This window comes from Anser cygnoides, chromosome 14, assembly GCF_040182565.1.
Source record: "Anser cygnoides isolate HZ-2024a breed goose chromosome 14, Taihu_goose_T2T_genome, whole genome shotgun sequence".
Classification (NCBI taxonomy): domain Eukaryota; kingdom Metazoa; phylum Chordata; class Aves; order Anseriformes; family Anatidae; genus Anser; species Anser cygnoides.
The window spans coordinates 14,404,698-14,423,188 of record NC_089886.1 but is presented as its reverse complement, the minus strand read 5'-3'; the positions used below and the strand labels follow the sequence as shown (position 1 = coordinate 14,423,188).

General features: G+C 47.0%; 1 protein-coding gene and 1 long non-coding RNA gene across 11 annotated transcripts in view; one reads left to right on the top strand and one right to left on the bottom strand.

The window, feature by feature from the left end:
• The window catches only part of GABRP (gamma-aminobutyric acid type A receptor subunit pi), a 38,085-nt gene that overhangs the window by 3,565 nt on the left and 16,029 nt on the right, over positions 1 to 18,491 (top strand). Inside the window, exons 3-7 of one of the 2 annotated variants that reach the window (XM_066977087.1) lie at positions 4,316 to 4,506; positions 5,058 to 5,196; positions 5,844 to 6,042; positions 6,367 to 9,283; positions 14,699 to 14,753. The gene's annotated coding sequence lies outside the window, so the exon portion shown is untranslated. The remainder of the gene's footprint in view (positions 1 to 4,315; positions 4,507 to 5,057; positions 5,197 to 5,843; positions 6,043 to 6,366; positions 9,284 to 14,698; positions 14,754 to 18,491) is intronic. The other variant, XM_066977088.1, reaches the window with a different exon arrangement.
• Positions 15,771 to 18,491, bottom strand: part of LOC125182895 (uncharacterized) — a 36,005-nt gene continuing 33,284 nt past the window's right edge. For 2 of the 9 annotated variants that reach the window (XR_010824884.1, XR_007163653.2), the window contains 2 exons: positions 18,361 to 18,401; positions 15,771 to 17,459 (listed from right to left, as the gene is read on the bottom strand). This is a non-coding gene — a long non-coding RNA (uncharacterized lncRNA). Of the gene's footprint in view, positions 17,460 to 18,126; positions 18,402 to 18,491 lie in introns of those variants that run through there. The other 7 variants (XR_010824889.1, XR_010824890.1, XR_010824885.1 and 4 more) reach the window with 6 other exon arrangements.

Below are 18,491 nucleotides of genomic sequence, written 5' to 3'. Positions count from 1 at the left end.
CTTCCAGGCAGGTGTCTCAGCAGCCATGCAGGGGTGTCAGTCTTGCCCTTCGTCTTATACTTAACCACTGGAGCTCAAACTATTTTTTATGGAAAGTGACAGGGCTTTAACAGAAAGAGTCAGGATTCCATTCCTTCCTCTGAATGGCTCCAAGCCTGTGGGCAGAGCACCCCCAGGAGGTAGAAAATGAACTGAGGTTCTCCAGATTCTCACTGGATGCCATTATTCCCAGCCTGTTCTGTTTAACATTTTTGTCTAGTAGAAGTCTGTCCTGCGCCATCCGTTAGTGCAGGAGCTATGGTAGGGGCCTCTGGCAGGAAATATCCCATGGGGGAAGGTACCTCCTGGCCCCACAGAAAAAATTGCCATATTTGAGTGTGAACCCCCCCTCCCCCGGGAAGTCCTGTGATGCCCTGTTCTCAGGGCTGCATTTAACAAGTAGCCAGCTCCACGTGCTGCGTGTGGAGGTCTGCGGAAGAGCCGAGGCAGTAGCGGGGTACTGCACGCTCCCAGCTCAGGATGAGAGCTGCTGTCCTCAGAAGCCCAGCTCAGCAGGGCAAAAGGAGATCACTGCAGAAATCCATGTGACATTGCAGGGACCTGTAGGTAATTTTAGGTAAAGTAAAAGCGTTGTTCAAAATGTTAATAGACAAAGAGAAATGTTCTAAAGGAACAGAGTACTGTTCCTTTACTGTCACTTTACTGTGAGTTTGGTACAGTATTTGTAGTACTCGTCTGACCTCTATGGTAACACCTCGCTGTCTCCCTTGTGCACCTCTGGAGCCCTGGATAAGGCTGGGAAGTGCTGCCTCGTGCCAGCATTTGTGCAGGAGCTGAGAACAGCCATGCGGCTGGGGAGGTAATTTGGACAGAGCTGGGAGGTGAGCGTATATTTCGCATAGCTGTTCCTTCACCTAGGGACAAGCCCCTGGAGCAGGAGATGCCCTAAAAGCGAATGGCAGGGGGCTAAAGACTGCCCAGGGCAGGGGCTGGAGGTGCCTCACGGTGCTGACAAAGTCTGGAAGGGGTAAACAAAACCCCTTCTATATGTTAGAGAGCAGGGAGAGCCCAGCAATGTGGCAAAGCTGGTCCAACCTGTTCCTGGGCTGGGATTTTTCTCCTTTGTCTTTTCTTAACACTTGGCAAAGGGGAGAAATAGATGTTGTCTGGCTGGTCTCCTATGGTTTCACTCTGGAGGTATTTTTAGTGCACTGATACATGGGCACCTGGGCCCTGGCTCTGCGGGTTTCTTCCTTGTTTGCAAGGAGAGGCAGCCCGGCAGCTCCCCCACAGCCCCTGTGCAGGCAGGAGTTAAGCCCCAGTCCGGCTGGCATTCAGGTACGGGGTAGAGCCTTCATAGCACAGGAACAAGCAAATGGCCTGAGACCTCTGTGGGGAATGGGCTGTCCCCATCCCATGGTTTGAGGCACCTCTGAGTACGCTCCCTGCCCAGAGCTGCCCCAAATATCCAATTTTATCATTTTTGTGATGATGCGGTAGATTTTATAGTCACCAGCATTGTCCAGGAAATGTTACCACACATCAGTACAGTCTGAATTTCCTGGTACAATGCTTGTTGTTTGTTTGTTTTATCTTAACACCAAAATGTCATTCAATAAAATAAAACAGCCTTCAAAGGCTCCTTTGCTTACACTGCTCGTGTTGAATTCACAGAACAGCCATCTGGTATCTGCAGCTGAGTTGCCCAGCACTCAGGGAGATTTTGGAATATTGTTGGTGCTCGATGGTCAGGTGAAGGAGCAGAGGAGGCATGCTACTGCACTGGTGGCTTCAGTGGCTCTCCGGCAGTTAGGGAGACAAATTTTAGATGTTAGTGTAGCAGATGGGGGAGGATCTAAAGAACAAAGGCAAAATGGTGTGAGAAGAAATAAAGATTTGGCTGGAAGGTTGTTGTTGATTTAAGATCATGAGAATCAGAAGTAAGTCCGTCTGCTCTGGTCTTTGACAGGATCCTTCCCTTCTACATAATGCTTTTTCCCTTGGCAGTGCTTAGTTCATGGTGGGTGGGGAAGTGTTTTGCCTTCTGTATTCTGTGCTCATCCTTAGCTGTAAGATGTGAGAGCAGGCTCCCGTCGGGTCTGTCTGTCCCTACAGCTGGTATAATTCCCTTGTTTGATGCACTTAACACCTATGAAACTTAAAACAGTCAGGACTAATTTTCTCAACTGTGCAGTTCTTCTAAAGATCTGGTGTTTGATATGCTAGGAGAGAATTGGCTGGAAGATGAGAGCTCCTCCATCTCCTTAGCTTTTAAACTACCCACAGGCTAAATCCCTGGTTTCTGGAAGAGCTGCCAAAGGCTTGAGCTCCTGGCTAATGAAATCCTGCTGCCTTGCCTCAAATAGGCAAACCCTGTGGCATCTTAGATCGCTTTACAAAGCAAGTCTCACCATTTCCTGCGTTTTGCCACCTGAGGCCAGTAACAGTGGCGTAGCTGGAGCCAGCTGATCCCAGCACAGTGTTCCTTAGAGACATTGCCAGATGCGTGATATAACGTGTCCCTCACAGGAGGGGAAGTGGGGAGGCTTTCTGCAGAGCCTCAGTCTCTTTGGGGATTCCTTCCTTCCCAATCGTAAGATTGGAAGATGACCTTGGGTAAGATGCTGTGATGGCGGCACACGAGGCTGACCCCGGTGCTGAGCCCCCCACAGCAGCTCCCAGGGTGCTGTGCCGGTGGCCCCAGTGCAGGCAGGTGCTCGCAGGGGAGGAGGATCCCCTTCCAGCCACAAATAGCTCACACTGCACTGCTCCAATTTTGCAAAGAAATTTTTCCTCTAGGCAGAGGCTGTTGCAGGACATTTTGGAATCAAAGAGCTTGGAGTATCAGAGTCGTCAGTACGTTTTGCTTTTATAGAGCGAGAGCTGGCTAGGTCTTGTGCAGCCCCTGGTTGGCAAAAACAGGAAGGAAAAAAAAAGGCCGTGTTGTTTTGTTTGAGATTGCTGAGAATGGTAATGAAAGGCAATTAGAAAAAATGTGGTGGTGAGTCCCCGTGTATTAATCTTTATTAGAGTTAAATTTTCCCTTGCAAATGTGACATGTCATTGGGTTTCTGTCTCCAGAGTACGCTTTCTGGGATATTACAGGGTGGAGTGCTCAGGGTTCCCAAAGTAGCTATTAATTTCCCGAAAGTGCTTTTAGCAGACGAGATGTGCAGAGAGCCAGTTAAGCTGAGCCAGGGTGGCACCTGAGCCACCGGCAGGAGCGGCTGGGGGCAGTGCTGCCAGTCTGTCGTTCATACCCTTAATGCAGTCCTGCAGCTCTGAGTGATGATTGCAGCTCACCGGGGTTCCCAGGATAAAAGAAGAACAGCAGAGTGTATTTTGGGGATGGTGGGGGTGCTGGTGTAGCTTCTCTCAGCAGCCATTTCTTTTTGAGTGGTACCAAGGAGGTGGTGGGCATGCACATGCATACATGGCTTGGTTATCTCACAGATTTAACCCGGTGATTTGGAACTGGGGTGGGACTGGTGTGTTTGTGATTTTTTTTCTTTTTTTTAAAATCTGGCCCCCACTGAAAAAAGGTGGGGGAGGCGCAGGATGACAGCAGTAGCTATGCAGGCATGGTGATGCCATGTCAGTTGTCATGTCTTCATTTCCTTGGAGGCTGGGGGTCAGGCTGAGAAGCTGATTCCCTGGTCAAGAGCACGGGCTCTGTAGCAGTTGGTGCAGATAGGAGTTTCTGGGTCAGTATCTGGCCGTCCCTCGACATGCTCTGGGGCTGCAGCTTCTGCTAAGAGCTCCTGCAGGCACTCCTCTTTGTGGCCAGAGCCAGGAGGATGAGCACGTTGTCCCTGCTTTGTTCTACTCCTGTACTGAAGTTCAAATACCAGGACAGAACTTCAGTGTTTAGGTTTCTGGAACAGATCCAGATTTTTCCTTGCCCTCATTGGAAAATACATCGTTTAAGCTCAGATTTAAATTGCAAATAGCCTGCGATGGAGTGATGCAGCAAAGGCAGTGATTTCAGGTCTTCATGTGCTGTTGGGATTTGCTGAGCAATCTGATACACCATTGAAGTATTAACATTTCCTTCTCTTAAAGCATGCTGTCACGAAAGGACAGCTTCCTGGCTCCTCTTTCTTCTGTTTTTCAACTACTCCATACAGACTTTTTTTTTAATGGGTGTGATTTTACCCTTACTGATATATATAGCTGAGAAAGCAACAGCCGGGATAGGGATGCCTGCAGTCTGGGCCTGCAGGGCCCAGACTGCAGGGATCAGAAAACACTATGCCACCCCTGGTATCACCTTGCATGATTGATGGAATTAATTACAATGTTTTGTCTTGCTCAGGCCTCGTCTACCTGGCAGCTGCAGACACCCCCAGCCAGGCTCTCCCCGTGCTCCCTGGAAGGACACAATAACAGTGTACCTGAGCTGGCTGCAGAAGCCCAGGGTGGCTCTGCAGGAACAGCACTGCGTGTGCCTGGGCTGCCAGGATTTGCCCTGTGCGTGGGCAGGTTTGCAGGGACTCACCAAATCAGGTACGCTTATTTTTCAAGTGTCTGACAAGCTCTGAGGTCTCAACATTGCAGGCCACAGTGTGGTGGAGGTGTTCTGTGAAGGGGGGCACCAGATACTGATTCCTGCCAGAGAGCAGTGCTCTGCTGGTTAAAACTTGATACTGAGAAAAACAGGCTTAGATCTCTGTGCTATCCATGAGAGAGATGCTTCCATTCAGATCAAATTTTTGGCTATAAAACTTTATCTCACTGGCTTTGTAAGGATAAAAATGGTATTTTTCAAGCATGCTTATTCAACTAAAATTTAGTAAGACCTTATATGTGGAAATGATTGGTCCTGTGCACAGGTTCCAGCATTACAAATGATCCCTTTGATCATCCATTAAGGCACTACTAACGTACTAGTACTAAAGTACATCGCATACCATAGCACTGCGTTTCAGTGCTGTGCCAAAAGCTTGGCATCTGATGTGAGGTAGCAATACATTCATTTAAAGTACTTTAATGTGGTAATAGAATTGAATTGTAAATAATCGTAGGAGTAACAGTGTTGGTTCTTTTCCTTCTCTTAGCAGGCTCCCTTTTGATACAGTGCATGCGTTCCCTGGCAGGCAGATGTGTGGCCCTATCATAAGCCAATTCCCTTCGAATGTGCTGAGGCTGCGGCAGGGCACCTGGGTGCCGACGGTCCCGTGGGGACATGACATACTGGTCAGTACTTTTCCAGTCGCCACATAACTTCTTCAGGTGTGTGTGATGATGTGCCCTGACTGTAGGCGCAGCAGTAAATAGGCTATAGGGCCTTTCAGGACACCGGGCATTTTCTCTTAGTCAGATAGTTATCAGTATCACACAGAAGTAAGGTCAGCTCGTGTTTCAAAGATTTTTGGTAGCAGAGCGTGTTATTTTATTTGTGCCAGGCCTCGGAGGTACTTTAATACAGTAACAAAACTGAACTGTAAATAATTGTGAGTGAAAATGTCGTTATTTTTTTTTCCTCTTTATGATTTCCTTTTGGTTTGGTGTGGGCATTCCCTGGCACATGGATAATATGGCCCTGACACATTTAAAATAATCATGAAAGACCCTGACAAGGAGCGGCCTGGAGGAGGATGCACAAGGAGCATCAGTCTGGCTCCAACCTAGAGCTCCATGACATGTAGAAGTGGGAAAGGAACCCTGCAGGTAGCACGTTCTGAACTATGTAGATGCTGTTAAGACTTCTAATTTTTTGAGATGCAAAACTTGAAGGAAAGCCTGCTATTTTATTTATTTTTTTAATCCCTTTAAAACATGTTCATATGCGTCTGGGAAACCTCCATCATATACATCTTTTCTCCTTTTCCTTGTTTCCACAGTGCTCAAAATCATCTCCTCCAAAGGTAAACGTTTCAGTGAACACTGGAATAAAACGGAAAGTCTGTGTTGTGCTGCCGTTCAGACTTGGCTTTGAAGAGTCTTAAGCTCACATCCTCAAAAGAAAGCCCACGATTTTTTGGGGCTGTTTTATATCCCATCAGAATTCAAAGCAAAGTTCATGTTTCACCTCAAGCCCCAGTAAGTTAGCTAGAGCAATATTTCCTGATTCATAGGGTAACACTTAGCCTTTTACATTGTCCTCACTGCCATGTTGTGCTGTTAAGGGCAAAAAGCATTGCTTAATACTTTCTAACAACAATCGAGGCTATTTTTAAACACAAATACGTTTCTGTTCTGCACTGTCCATTGCCGGGGCATTTTCAGACTGCATAAGACTCTTCTAGCTTATGAGCTGTCTTTCTCATGGCAAACCTACCACAACTACTTCATAAGCTAAACATAATGGTGAACCCATGCAAACATCAGGGTAATTTTTCTATCTCATTTTGTTTCTCCCCAAAGCAGAAAATGCTTGTTGCTTGGAAATTGATCTTGGAAATTATTCAAGTGCTCTCTGAGGTTTCCAGAGATGTCTGTTCTGAGGAGATACCAAATGTGCACACATGGGCCCAACCCAGCTGACAAATGTGTACCTGATGACTTCCCGTGCTTGCTGCGCTAGAGTTGAGCAGCTGTAGGACTGAGACTTGGGGTGTAATGGTGAGCAAAAGCTTCAGGTAAGACATTTATCAGCTTTTACTTATCTTCCGGTAGCGCATATTGCTACTTTCATATCCCACATGAATAACCTGGATCTAATGTCTTCCACTCTCTGTAACTCCTCAGCTCAAAAGTAACAGAGCAAGAATTATTATTTTTGAATGGTGAAAATAGTACAAAAAGTCTGCATATAACCAACATCCAGCCACTTTAGCAGCACAACACTGGATCTGTGCGTATCACTTCTCTGTGAGTGTTCAGGCTGAAATGAAATACAGAAAGGTTTCCAATTGGCTACATCGCTGCGGTGCTGTGTGAGACACGTAGAGGTACTGGGGGGTCCCTGCTGCATCCGCGCCTCCCCCAGGGCTTCAGGGCTGCTTCAGCAGAAACACTGTGTGGGATGAATGCCCCTGGGAAGTGCAGTCTTTGGAGAGAGGAAACATAAAGCATCTGTGCAGTGTGTTCATTTAATGTGTTCATCCAAGTATTTCAGCAGTCTGGTTTCTTCTTGAAGCTCTCTTTCCCACCTTGGAAGAAAAGGTGCTTTGTGGGGAAAGGTCTTCATTTAAAAATTAAATAAAGTTAAGCCTTCGCTGCAGCTTTTATGTTTAAGGTGTTCAAAACAGTTCCAAAAAACATGTACCACCAGTGGAGGTAACTTTACTTTTCATGAACGTGCAAACCAGAATCTAGTGCTTACTACAGATATCTAATTAAGTACATCTTAATCTCATCTGCTGTGAGTGTATTTCGAACTATCAAAGAAAAAATAAGCAATTCTTTCCAACAGATCTTAATCTAGTGTCAGTTAAAATATCTGCCCAGCTTTTGATAGCTGTAGGCACTTGTTACGGACCAGATACATATCTAATAAGTGAGTGAGGAGGAAGGAATGGCATCGTGTCATGTAAGAGTTTTGGCCAAAGATTAAACCACAGTTGTGCATTAATTTGAGATAATAACAAAATAGTGTGTGCCTGAAATTGTGCCCAATTAGTTGCCTGCTCCCAAACTGATTCTTGTATCTGACAAGAGGTTACGCTGACCTTTTTTTTTTAAAGCATATTCTTTATGTTTAAAATGAAGTTGGAAAGATGTGCAAGAATCTAGGTATGAACATTGGGTGCTGATGTGCACACAGATTAAAATCATGTTTTCAGGTTGCAACAGGCAGTATCATAAGGGAAATAATTAAATGAGGCTTGGGAAAAAAAAAAAACCAAACATGCCTGGTACCAGTCCAGAACTTTTTTGTTCCTATGTGAAACGTTTGTTTGGTTCCACTACCAGCGGTGTTGGCATGTTAGACTTGTTAAGAACAAGACATTGTTGGTGACGAGGAGTTTGTTGTTGGCACCAATTGCTTCTCAAGGAGCAGCTGGAACCTGGTCGGTGTTTTACAGCAAATAGCTGCCTCACCGCAAATAATGTGCAGTGCTGGGTAAGATTTAGCAGAGCGCTGGGCACGGGCTGCCGTGAGGTTGGCTCAGGACTGCCCCGGGGTCTGGCTGCTCTTGCGGACACATCGGCTGAGGCAATGTCACTGACAGGCAGCCGTCCCGCAGCCCTGCTCCCCGGTGCCTTGCATCTCCATTCATTCTCTGTTCATAGTGTCCGTACGTTATAAGGGTTTTAAATACTGGTTGCAAGGCAAGATGTGGCCTGTTGCTTGTCACGCGTGAGCTGGTTTCTGGAGTCGGACACCGTGCTGCTGGGGGCAGCATCTGCAGGCAGCTGGACTCGCACCAAAGCTGGATGGGGAGCCTGTCCTGCCTGAGTGTGCCAGAGGGAAGAACAACAAATCCTGGAGAGGCTGCAAGTCAAAGTAAGAGAAGCTCAGCAGTAAAGCGTGTTTCTGTGCATCCTTGTCTTTAAAGGTCGCTGACAGATAGAATGAACAGTTATTTCCATTTTTCACATTTTGGGTAGCTAAGGCACAGAGCAGGAAGGAATTTTTCAGGCAGGAGTCCGGTTTGAGGTTGTGTTGCTTTATCACTTCACCCAAGAAGAGTATACTGGTTACGATTCAGTGTTTTATTTTCTTTGTTGCTGTAGACACCGTTGTCAAGTCCCAGAGTTTGCTGTAAATAAGTCTACAGTATAAAATGATATTTGTTTTTCACAATATCAGTTTTCTGCCTCCTCTCTCTATCCTGTATTTCCAGCACTTACTTTAGAAAAGCTAGAAAGATAAGTTATGCAGTGGGTCTGACTTGACGCTTAAATGCTGAGATGGGGCAGAAATACCACCGATGTGCTGCTGCCTGGCTCCATGTCGCTGCTGTGGCCATGCTGCTGCCTTGCCCCGCCGGCACGCTGGGCAGCCACCGCTCTCGGCAGGTGGACTTTGGCAGAAGTTCGACCTTCACCTCTCTTCACAGCAAGAGTGGGTGTCTCTGTTTTGAAGCTGCCGGGAGCCCAGTGCATAGCTACCGAAAATAAACGTGGTATGAGCCGATTGATTTATCTGCGTGTTCTAGCCCAGCAATTAATTCTGCTTTTGGGAGGCAGAACCAAAACAGCAAACATGTCGTAATGCCAGATTGGAGCTGATAATGGATTCCTCCCTTCCTCAGCCCTTCGCTAGCGCAGAGATCAGCCTATTAAGGAATAATCTCCCAGAGCATCGGGGCCGGCTCCAGCAAGGATCACCACCGGCTGCACCGTGGCAGCGTGAAGCCCAGCCGACGGCTGGAGATGGAGCCAGAACCTACAGGTGCTGGGGATGGGAGGGAGGAGGCAGCAGGGGCTCAGAGGGGTGTCTGCCCGCCCACCATGTTCCCGAGGGGCCGCGGGGCTGCACAGAGCAGGGAAGTCACTGCTCTAACTGTACTTTTTGCCACATTGTTTTGAAACTTATTATCACGTATTATTTTACCCCGTGCTGTTTGCTGATGGTATCTGCATGGGTTGGCCCCAGCCTGGTGAGCTGGGCAGCGGGGCCAGCACACAGCATGCCTCCTCACATTGGAGGCAGCTGAAGCTGATGGTTGCGTACAACTGCTAAATGTGAGCTTTGTGGGGAAGCTGAGGCCACCAGGATGGTTCTGGTCTGGGAGCAGTGGATGGGATGTACTGCCCACGGGCACTGGTGGATGTCTGAGGGCCCCGGGGTAGCACAGGTGCAGCAGTGGGCACCCGTCCTGGTGGCGCAGGAGCAGGGGAGAGGAGGGAGCGGGCTGCACGCCCTCGCCCTGCCCACACACTCGTGTGAGCTGGGGTTACGTTTGTCCAAACCATTCAGGGTGCTAAGGAGCCGACTGAGATGCTGTCGTTGGGAGCTGCAGCACGTAGCCCTCCCCAGCAGGAAGGCTTGCTTTCCTGTCAGCAGCACAGCAGCTCGCTGATGCATCAGCTACGAGTACAAAGTCAGTGTCTCAAAGAGGAAGCGCTAAGGAGAAGGCTGCTGCCAAGGCGATCTCTCTGATCCTCCTGTAAAATTTCCGGTGTGTAAAGTGACTCTGGAGCTGGCTTCTGATAGAATTTCTCTTTAGCTAAGGCAAAAGAAATAAGTTGACTCTATGGTCTCTTTCACAAATTTTTCTGATTCAGTCAGGTAGAATCAATGTGGCTATTTTTTCATCCTGACTTGTCTTTTATGTGCATATTGCAGTGTGGGACTGAACTTTTGTTGTATTTTAACATGTACAAATTGAAATGTAAGAGCTGAAAATGTTGCATCCATTTTCAAGAGATGCCCTGGTCCTGTTAAGCCAAGACCAAGAAACAGTCCTGTGAGCTCTTAACCACGAAACAACAGGGCTCTGGTTTTCAAAGCACACAGTCTCGTTAAACGGATACCTGAGAACAGAGAAAAGGTAAATATTACAGGGAAGATAAAGTTTCAGATTGTTTTCTGCAGAATATGTTTACCTGCATTGTCACAGGAATATGCATGTCTGCACACTGCGTTCAGAGCTAAGGCAAATCCTTTTGGGAGGTGGTGTCGTGATTGTCTTTCACTGTAGCACCCATCGAGATATGCCTTTTTCTGCTGCAGGACGTGGCTTTGGACATCCCGCAGGCAGGCAGTGACGCCCAGTAGCTGACAGCAGGCAGATAACCAAGCGATGGGGTACTCCTCACATCGCAGACTACCTGTCCTGGGCTGTCCTGTCCCTAAGGACAGTACAGACAGAGCAAAGCAGGTGGTGCTCGTCTGAGAAAATCAGTTTCTGAAGTGATGTGTTTATAGCAGTACAGTTGTGGAGAGAAAAGGCAACGTGTTTGGGGGTGAAACTTCTATGAAAACTCTGTGGCCAGAGATCCAAATGGTGTGAGTATGTGTAACAGGCAGCCAAGACGTTACTCTGCTGTTGCTCTGGATTCATCTCACCAGCTCCAGAATCTGTAGAAGGATGCAGAGCTGGAAAACTCTTCTTGAAACATCAGGGGCCGTTGGTGTGAAATACGGCTCTAATGAAATGTGACAATGTGGCTTTCGTGTTGCTGCAGTCAATTCATCAATATGAAGAGGGCAAATGCTTTGACAGGAGGCGTGGGATGATTAATGGGCTGCTACATGCTTTGTGTTTTGTTGAAATCAACACCACCTGCTAAGGCTGGAGCTTTATTAATTGTAAAGGTTGTTAACAGTCACCCTGTGAACTCTGCGGGGTTTTTCAGGCATATGTATGTAGTAGCCATTTGGGGGCTGTAGGCTGACAGACTCACACTGAGCTAACCACCGCTGCATTGGGCCGCGTGTTTTTTGTGTGCTCTGGCCTTGGCTGAAGCTTAGGTGACCTAAGGCCGGGTGAGAAAACAGTAGCCCAGCAGTCCAACCGGGTGCCTACTTTTGGCATGAAGGGCAAAGTTACACTTGGTGTTCCTTGGGTTATCTAACCCCCAGTAAGTAACAACCGGGTTACTTGCAGGAGTTGAGAAAAGCAGTTTAAAGGCTTTGCAAGGCTGCTGCTGCGCCCTGGGAAAGCTCTGGGCCTGCCGCAGTGCAGGCAGTGCCGCGCTGCGTTTCTTTGCCAAGTTCTGGCCCCCAGGTGAGCTGCTGCCGGACACCGTTCTGCTTCTGCCTCGGCTCCCACTGCGCAGAGTCCTGGTGCCCTCCTGACAGCGGGAGGACCTCACGGCTGCAGGAAGCCAGCGGGGCTCCTTCCTGCCAAACCTTAGCCTTGGGGCCAAGCCTCGCCTTCACGATCCGGATTGCTCGTGGAGGCAGGCGCTGCCTTTGGGGTTGAGCACAGGTCTGTACGTTTGCAGAACTGAAAGCATAAAGCACAGCCTAAGAAAAATGTAGCAAATTAATTTTCCAGAGACTTCCCCCTCCCTTCTGAAAGGGATGCCTTCAGTTGGGGGGAAAAAATGTCAATTTAAAACAAAAGACCAATGAATATGGTGGCACTTCTTCTTTTGCAAGTTTAAACACCTCATCTTTCCTTAGAGAACAGCTCTAAATCATTTTATTTGCAAACCCTAAGCAGGAATTTGTATTCATGGTAAGACATTTATTGAGTTAATTTATTTAAGGCTGGGGCATAATTTCTAATAATGGAAGAGTCTCTAGGCCCAGTGAAATTGTCTCCCTGATAGGACATTAATATTTTAAGGGATTATAATGCTCTGTCAATTGATCTGTGTCTTTAAGGGAGTAGGTTAGCAGTTATTGATGAACACTCATATGAAGGATTATCTTAAATAAATCTGGTGCTCTGTAGACCGATGCCTGCCACAGGGCTGCTTTGCCGTGCTGACTGCGAGGTGGCTTCAGGGTCTGGGCAAATGGGAATGAAGGAAATAAGGAGGAAAAATAACGCGATGCAAGTCTGCAGGGTCTCTTGGTGGCTAAATTTCCCCATTCTTAGCAGTGGGGACCATTTACGCTGTTTGAATGATTTAAAAAGAGGAAAAAATGAACTAAAACCATTGTTTGTTTTATTGCTGTATTGAATGGGATGTTGCACTATTAAAGATGGCATTGAACGGCCTTTAAAGAGAGGTTAACAAAGGCACCGTGACCAGACCGTTTTAGGGGCAGCATGCCCGCGGGAAGGGATGGCAGCACCCACTGCTTGGTGGCGGCGCCCTCACCCCAGGTCACGGCGGCAGCGTGAGCAAAGTGCTGGCAAGAGGCAGAAACCTGGAAGGGCGCCGAGGCGCTGTCACAGGCTGTCACCTCGCGGTGTGTTGGCTGGGGTAGCTTCTGAGGGGCCTCATTCCAGGGAAGCACTGAATTCAGTCCTTGCAGCCAGGTGATCCCACCGTGCTGAGGCGTTACGGTAACTTTGCAGTGCAGAGACACTTTGCAGAGACAGCTGGAGGGTTCCTGCTATGCTGCGGAGCTCTGCTGAGGGGGTGTGCACTGGGCTCCAGTGAAAGGTTTTATTTACTCATGTATGAGTTAGTCCTCTTCATGCAATAGGCAATGTATTTATCTATTAAAAAAAGTGAAATTCTGCTCCAAGTGAAATGTTGGCAGTCTGTTTCTGCGTCCGTGGCAGCATTGTGGACATTGAACATTTATTGAGGAAAACTGAACTTCAGCATGGAAGGAAACGCAGTCACAAGGCAGCTTTGACTGTGCTGCCTGCAACAGCAAAATAAATGTGTTAGGAAAAAATGGGCCATGGAGGTCTTCAAGACATTACATGTCTGTTTTTTCCCTGAAACTTACTGTGGAGAGGAGTATTTCACTGCCCTACAGAAATTCAGACTGATACGTACGTAAGATGAATGCTTAAGTCTGAACTGTGCTCCTTGGGGCCCCATCCAATATTTTTTTTCCTACATGCCTGTTCATCAACGTGTTGTCAAGCCCTCAATTAATGAGCTGCTGGCAGCTCTGTTTGTCCTCACTCCCCTCCTTTGACCACGCTGGGTCCTTTCCCCGCAGCAAGGTGCTGCTCAGCTTGGCACATGGTGACACACGTCTGCTTGCAGGAGCCAGATGCTCAGCAAGGACAAATAAAAAAGAAAGCGAGTCCTTCTCATGCTCCTTTTGTCCTCTGAGAGGTCAACGAGTCCCTCCTGCTTTTCCTTCTGGAGGGATGGGCCAAGGCAGGTAGCACTCGCTCACCTAAATCACGTCGTTGCTTAATTGCCCTATGGGCCTGCTGCAGTGCACGCTTCAGGAGACAGTACGGGCAGCTCCGCCATGGAGACTGGCCAAGGAAGTGCTGTAAGCAAAGCTGTTCCCCTTTGTCCTGGCTGTCGAAAATGACTGAGGAAAGCAATCTCAAAACCACCCAGAACATCTGGCGATTTCTAGTTTTACATTTACCTGTTCAGTGTTTTTGGATTCCTGTTAGCTTGGAAGAAAAAGCTCCACGTGTTGACTGTGGACGTTGTGGCTGTGTTTCTGCTGTAGCATTCTGGTAAACTGACCATGCTGACCATGCCCTTGGTCTGATATAATGGGAGAATAATTAGAAATGAAGTGTCTGATGCATTTCCTCTCCATTCATTTATCATTATGGCCATCTAGTTCCTTTCTGTCTAAATGGCACCATCTCATTATTTTCAAATTCTGCTCACGTGTGAATCTTTCCATAATCACCTTTTGTTTCCCATTTTGCTTTATTTACTGTTAGTGTAAGAAGATCCTCTGACCTTTATCCACTTCTTTACATGTACAGTTTGGAAGGGTGTATTATTTTGTGTCCCATGAGGGAGTTAATCCTGTGCGTGCTTGTCTCAGCTGATAGGAACAAGAATAATTATGTCTCACATCAAATACCTGCACATACACAATGGAGGAGACTGAGCGAGCAGAAGTGCTGAGGTGGGAGGGACAGTATATATAGGGTTACTATTACAGGGTTGGCAAGTAGAGAGCGAAATCATAGAAAGCAATGTTGCTTGGCTTGTGATCTCTGTGCCTGTTAAGAGGAGGGAAGATGAACTTTCTGCACCCAGCCCTGGATCCCTGCCTGCAGTGAGGGGCAGGTTTGCCGAATGAATGAAACCTGTGCTCTGAAATAATTGCCCAGTGTGACTGAGCACAGACAGCTGTGAGCTTTCAGATCTGCAGCCACAGGAGACTGAAAATTGCAGGCAAGTTTAGATTATAGCTTGAGTTAAGCTATCCATTGTAGGAGAAAAAGGTGCCTCAAGCATGCTAAGTTACCGTATAAAATGTTAATGACTTTGAAGTTTTACATCCATTGTATTTGTTTAGAGTAAATGAATTGACCAGACAGAAGGCAAACAACATTTTGGAGGAAGAATTTCACGTAAGTAAATCTCAGTAACCTTCATTTTGATATGATTTAAGACTTTCTGCATGTATTTAAAGAACTCAGCCCTGCCAGCTGCAGGCAAACCCGTGTACCATGCTGGGTGGGCAGATGTGAGCATAAGCTGCCACTTCTCAGAGCAGCTTGAAGGATCAGAGTTTACATCTTGAGAACATAAATGCATTACCTGGGTGTAGTTTTAACACTCTTACAAAAGGACTGAATCTAATTTTATGTAAACTCTACTTGCATCTTGGAGTTACTCATTCCAATGAAGATCAGAAATAAGGCAGGAATCAGGCCTGTAGCGTATTGGGGGGGGGGGGGGGGGGGGGGGGGAATGTGTCATATAAATGATAGGACTGATTCCCCTCTCTCATACTGCCGTAAACTAAAAGGAGTACTACAGATGAGGTCAAAGCATATAAATGTGTGTGCTACTCACAGTACCAGCACATAGGAGTGGGCTCTCTATTTTTAAATTACCCTGGTTGGTGTGTGTGTCATGCAGCCTGGGACTCTGGGGGCAGTTGCTGTTGGCCTGTCGGTGCAGGTGCTGCTACCCATTGCCCTGTGAGACCCGTACGTGGGTGCTGAGGGTCTGCCTTGCGCTGAAGCACAGCAAGGACTGCCTTGAACACGTGTAGGTATGCATTACAGCCTCAGTTAGTCACCTCGGCAGTGCCTGCTTTTTCTGGAGCTGAGGTCATTTTTCATGTGATGTAATGACAGTGACATGGATGGAAAGAATCTACTTTTTTTTTTTTACCAAGAGCAAAAGTTCACAGAAGTTCTTGAAGGATTTCTGTAGGTACCATAAAGTTGCCTGTTTACCTGCCCGTGACTCCAGATAACCACTCAAGGCAAGTGAAAAGCAAAAAGCAGATTACAGCGGTCGGCATCTGGCCCTGAGCAGCCAGCTCTCCGTGCCAGGGTCACTCCCTGCCCCAGCCAGCACGTGCCTTGCTGGGCCTGGGCTACCGCATCCGCTTCAAAGCCTACCTCCTGCTCTTCCAGGCAGACAACGGGCCAGTAGTGATTTCCTGGACTTGGTCCAGTTATCAGCAAAGTGGCTGAAATTAGAGTTCTTCAAACACAGAAATCAGCAGGACAAAAAAAGTTCAGATCAGGAAAAAGAAAAACTCAGATTTTGACAGAATATTGAAACATGAAAGGCTTAAGTCAATATTCTTTTTTCTACTTTCTCTTGCTTAACACACTTAAACTCTTTTCTCAATGCCTTGTTTTAGTTAGAAAATACTAAAAGCAAAAAGATTTTAAAGCTAAAACATCAGAAAGTTCATTTTGGTATTATCCACTTGCCAGTACTGGTGCTGTTTCCAGGTCCTCCAACCCCCTTTTTCTTGCATCCACCTCTTGTCTCCTTTTGTCCTGGCCAGCTGAGGTCTGAGCTCCTGTATCTGTTGGCACGTGACAGGATCCCACTAACTTTTTAGTTCTGTAACAGTAGGATTGTTTTTGCATAATTTGATTTTAGTGTCAAATAACTAAGAGTTTCCAATAAGAGTGGCCTGCAGAAAAATACAACATACAATTGTTTTCCTGTTAACTCTGCTCTCTTCTTTGTAGCAGCTCCACATTTTCTCCTGGACTCCCAAAATAGATTTTTAACATGAAAAATTTAAAAAATTAAAACTTTGTTTTGGGAAGAACAAAATTTGAAATTAAAAACAACAAAAACAACAAGCAGAAACAATTATTTCACGTTAAACTTTAAATCTGAGGAAACTGAGAGGTAAATCACTTTGAATGAACTGAAACTGAAAGCTTTTCATGATTTGTTTGGTCAGTAAGTTAAAATTTGAACAGCTCTCAATCATGAGAATGCACAACTCTCCTGCAGCAGCTGTGCAGAGAGCAGGTCATGCCATGGACCTTTCCTTACAAAAGCCCCTGCCCACCCACATCCCCAAAGTAGTCATCTCTCAGGATCAGACAGCTGCTCATAACTCAGACTGGGCAGGGCAAAGAAGGAAATAAATAAATTTGGCTTCAGTCACTCAAAACCATGCCTAGATAAACATGCTGACCTTGATGTGAATTCTTGGTTTCTACAAAGCCAGTTAAATCTGATCCCAGGGTACGTGATGCTGTTTGCTTCGTTCATCAGATTGTAATTGTGTTTAGGAACTACTGCGTTTGTGCCAGTGGCCAAAGAAAGCTCAGTACAGGATGGTGCAGCCACGTGGCAGTCATGAAGCTGGAAACTCCCAGTGGTGGTACAGTGATGCCTTTCCCTGGAACATTAATCCCTTGAGAGAATACAGGGAACAAAAAGGGAGTCGCTGTCTGTCCGGCCTTTGTGTGCAGCACAGTTCCCATCTGCTGGCTGCGTTGACCACAGATGGGCAGAAGAGGTGGTGAAACTGCTGCCTGGGTTGCACTCTGGGGTTTTCTCCAGGACAGCAAAGGCAAAGCCAAACGATCCACATCTCTGTATGTCCAAAGACAGAAGAGTCCTGACAGGATGTCCCTCAAACCTTGACCCGGGAATGAAAACATGGGAGTGAAAATGGCTGCCCTAACATTTCAGATGTGGTCTCGCTTGTGTTTGGTTCTGGCAGGCTGAGGTTTCGGGTGCGAGGGTGTCCGGGTGCTGCAGGGTCTGTCTGGGGAGCACAGGAGAAGGACACGGGGTGTCCTCGGGCTGCCAGCAGCACGAGCCGCTTGTCACGGTGTTTCCTGCAGAGTGAAGGAAATGCAACAGGCAGGTTATGCCCAAGTTCATCAGGAAAATTTTTCCTTTGTGTTATAAAGAGGCAGCACTTAAATGGGCAAAGTAAATGCAATCTTTTTATTTCTTCATTTACTTTTTCTGTCTTCCCTCAACAGCTTTTATTCTCTGATGCACGTGTGCTTGTGTGGCAGCTTCTGCAGTTTGTAGCAGTGTGGCTCGAGGAAACCTTGTGAATTACTACCTGACTCTTAGCAGCTTATCACAGGGGTCTACTTTTCTGGGTGGCTTTTTAGATCCTTGCAACAGCTCCTTTTGCCTGGCATTGGGATGCCATTTGCCACGAGGATATCAGAGAACATGCTAATCTCCTGCTCTGCGGTGAGACGCAGGCGGCACTCTCAGATGTGAGGTGAGAGGTGACGCGGGACTGCGGTGCCTGCTGCTGGCTCCTCTCACGTTCGTTGCTGCTGGATGTGAAGGAGCCTGTCACTAAGGGTTACGTGGGCAGCAGTGCAGAGGAGCCTGAATACCACTTGGGGCCCCATCAGGTGACGGCGTACATCTCTGTTACCTCTCACTCTGTTCCCTATAAACAGAATTATTGCAGCTGCCGGTGACTTTCCTGCTCTTGTGTTTTCACTCCTCTCCGCCCTTCAAAGTTAGGGGATGTAGCACATAGGCTGTCATTCTTGGGCTTCAACAAAAAACACAGTCTCACAGTTTTGGCACTCCTCTGTCTCTCTCTATTTCAATAAATAGCTAAGAAATGCTTTGGTTATATTCAGTTCTGGGTGCTGGTGTCACCTTTTCCTTGCCAATGAGCACTTCAGTATGCTGAGTTTCTAGCTCTCAGGTACTTACTTACAGAGCACCCTTTCACTGCCTCCCAACCTTTGATATACTTACCTTCACAGCCGTGCTCTGAAGGAGAAAAGATTTTCCTTGTTCTGTGGAGAATTAGCAGAGGCACAGAGAAATCGAGATTTAGTTCAGGTCTGTGGCGGCAGCAGCAGCTATAAATTTATCCAAGTTGCTTT